General features: G+C 50.4%; 1 protein-coding gene across 1 annotated transcript in view; it reads left to right on the top strand.

The window, feature by feature from the left end:
• The window catches only part of TRPC7 (transient receptor potential cation channel subfamily C member 7), a 126,172-nt gene that overhangs the window by 94,522 nt on the left and 28,182 nt on the right, over positions 1-3,468 (top strand). The window lies entirely within an intron of this gene.

Below are 3,468 nucleotides of genomic sequence, written 5' to 3'. Positions count from 1 at the left end.
GGGGGGGGGGGGGGGGGGGGGGGAGGGGAGGGAGAGCAGATACAGGGTGCTGACCTGGCCACCATCTATCACAATGTACAACATGGTCATGACACACTCTCTGGGAAGATTATATGGAAATACCACATCTCAGAATAGCCATCAGAATGAGAAATAGCCAGTTTATCAGCCAGAGCCTTCCCATCTGCTGTCTTCCATTAGTCACATTAAAAAAAAAAAAAAAAAAAAAAAAAAGATTCACTCCAGAGGACATCAACTCACCTAACACCTTGAAGACAGCCCTGGGGGAGCCATATCCACACAGCATGAGAGGTAAGTCGGCAAGTGGGGACAGCTCAGCCGCTCTCTGCACCTGGCCTGGCAAACCAGTGACAGTGCATGGACAGTGAGCAAGTCCAGCGGCATCGTGTGCCTCAGCAATGGCTGGGAAGGCCCAGGCAGGAAGGCAAGAGGCATGTGAGTGAGCAGAGGCAAGGCACGGTCAGGCCAACGGACATTAGGGTCCAGAAGTAGCTGCTGCGCACAGAGCAAGACAGTGCCGCGGCCACCTGCGTAGAGGTGGTGTTGGAACTCACTGAGCCTATGTCCATGCAGACTCAGGGCTCTTCCCCTCTGTGGGACATGCCAGGCAGTCTCCTGGAGGGCCATCAGTAGCACGAGCAGTGGTCTAGTGGAAGACTCAGGCAGATCTGAGTTGACAACCTGACAAGGGCATTGACTGGCTGATGACCATATGCCAAGTCTCTCAACTTAATCATGCCTCTGTGTCCTCACCTGGAAAATGGAACTGACTCTCTGCCTTGTTCATAAATCCCTTTAGGAATACATGAAGTGGTTGTGTAAAGGGCCTGCAGCACAGAAGTATTTCTGGTCTAGGTCTTCCCCTCAGCCCACCCCGGCTCAGGGTTTTCTTCAAGCTCCTACCCAGAAATTCAAGGGAAGGACAGTCAGATCTCCAGGCACAAGCACAGCAGCTGGGACCTGCAGTGCTAGCACCTCTGGATATGGGTCCCCAAGAATCCCGAGGAGCCCAGAATTTGTTTCCCTGCCAGTAAAAATGGCTGAGCCCAGCCACTGAGGCTGCCTGAGCAATTCCCAGTTTGCAGCCCTTCTCCTGGAGAAATCACCTATCGGGGGAAGACACTTACTGCTGAGAACCCAAACTAAGTACACTGAGCACTGTATCCCTGAGATCAGAATCATGGACTCCGCTGCCCTGCCCACAGAAACCACCTAGAAGGGCAGGACCCTGGTGCTGCTGAACCACAGAAGCCCTTACTCTCTGGGCAAAGTAGTTTGTGTTTACAAAGAGTAGGTGCCTGGCCCAGAGCTGAGAAGTACACCGGAGAAGTGCCCAGCTCTGCCCTCAGCCCACAGCAGCCCACTACCCAGACAGACTACACTTGGCCTTGGGCAAGTGCTTAAATCCCCTGGGCCTCGATGTCCCCAGGTCTGAAGTAAGAAGACTAAGATGACCAACCTTACAGGACTATTGTAAGCGACATCAAATGCAACACTTGGTGTAAACAAAGCTCCAATGAATGACAGTGATGATAATGGCAGTGGTGAATCAGGAAAAAGGGAAGCAGGATTCTCTGCAAGCCCAGACCTGGGTGGTGATTTGCTCCACGGGACCCTTTCTGAGCAGCAGCCTAGTTTACAAACTGTTGCTCAAAGGAGACCAAGTATATTATTGAATTGGCTGGACTACCTATGTCACTCCAATACTCAGTGATTAGCTGCTGTAAGAATGAACTAAGTTTGAATCACGCAAAGGCAAATTTGCTCAAGACCTGCTAGATGTATCCACTCAGCATGGGACGTCGTGCTATTGAACAGTCGAGCTATCCATCGATTAACAATGGCTCTTAAGGCTCTTCAGCCAGGCCCCGGTGTCCCTCCTGTGTCCCAGTCTAGCACAACACCTTGTGCACACAGTATGGCTCACGAAATTCTTCATGAACAGGAATGACAGAATGAACAGGGGAAACAAAGCCAGATTCTAGGCAGCAGGGTTATCAGTAGGCTGGGGATCTGACCATGTGAACTTCTCTTCCTTTTCTCGTGCCCTGGGTGTTCTGTGCAAGCCCTCTCCCTATTCCTCATGAGGAATCTGTACTACTGGCCCACAGTTGCTCAGAAGGTCAGTGCCAGGACACAGGAAAAAATGAAAAAGGTCACGACTTAAGATCAGGGCTGACTTGGCCACAATTCTCATCACTCATGTCTAGAAGGCATCACTGGGATCAGAAAAAGTCATGGGAAAAGATGAAAGCAGAAAACAGAGGCAATGTAATTGACTTGTTCCATGTCCTGGGAACCAAAAGGAGACCTTCAATACATGAGAGACCCAACCAGAGAGGATCCAGGCCCTCCAGAATGGGGAAGGGAAGAAAAGGTGTGGTGGAGGCAAGCGTGGCAGAGAAAGGACAGGAAATTTACGGCCTTGGCAGTTCCTTAAATGGAATGTACAGCCCTGAGAGCATGTGACTGAACAGAGAAACAGTCAATAGAGCAGTGAAGTGGAGAGGAAAGAATGGATTTTTATAAATGTCATCTTCTACCTTTTGACTGCTCTCTGGGGAGTGTTCCCCTAAGAGATTTTTGATTAGCAGAAAGCCACGTTAGGAAAAATGAGATGTGTGCTTTTGGGGACTCAGAACTGTGTACCAGCTATGCTGGTAATAAAGTCGAATGTGTGCCCATCCCCAGACCACCCTGCCTGGCTCAGTATCCTCCTGCTAGACTTCCCACAGGTGGGGGCTTCTCTCCTGTAGAATTTTGAACTTGTAGGGTAAGATGGGTCCCCTCATCTGTTTCTGCAGAGTCAGAAGAGTCAACCCTCCAGAAAGGAAATCTGGGATGGAGCACACTGCAGATGTCACCCCTCCCTTCTCTGGCCCCCCCAGCCCCACACTTGTCATGTTCAAGGACAGTTGGGGTTCCAAAAGGCTGTTCTGAGTCGACTTTGGAAGTCAGCTGTGAGGAATCAAGAGATAGCTGCCCCACCAGAGCCCTGTTTACCCTAGAGGTGCAGTCCCAGTTTAGATCACAATAGCCAGTCCCACCTGAATCCCCCCAAGTTACAGTACTATCCCAAATGACAGGGCTGGGAACAAAAGGAAAGAGAACAAAGGTTTCCCAACCAACTGCAGACCCTCAACCCTCAGCCTAGTCCTGTCCTAACCCCCCAAGTGTTCCAGTTCTTCCCTTCTTCTGCCCCCCAAATTCCCATTCCCCCCATCTAGTAGACCTCAGCAAGGGGGGTAGAAAGAAATAGACAGACTGAACTACTTCTGCCCAGGTATGAATAAATGCACAGTAGGAATAGTCTTAAGTGAGATCAGTGGTTCTCAAACCACAGAATCATCTGGGGAAATGGCCAAACAGAGGACTTCCCAGGCTCCACCCCCTAGAGAGTCTAATCACAGGAGTTCCAGGGTAGAGCCCAGAAATCTGAATTCAACA

The sequence above is a fragment of the Crocuta crocuta genome, unplaced genomic scaffold (assembly GCF_008692635.1).
Source record: "Crocuta crocuta isolate KB4526 unplaced genomic scaffold, BGI_CrCroc_1.0 scaffold64, whole genome shotgun sequence".
In the NCBI taxonomy this organism is placed as follows: domain Eukaryota; kingdom Metazoa; phylum Chordata; class Mammalia; order Carnivora; family Hyaenidae; genus Crocuta; species Crocuta crocuta.
This window is presented reverse-complemented; position numbering and strand designations above follow the sequence as displayed.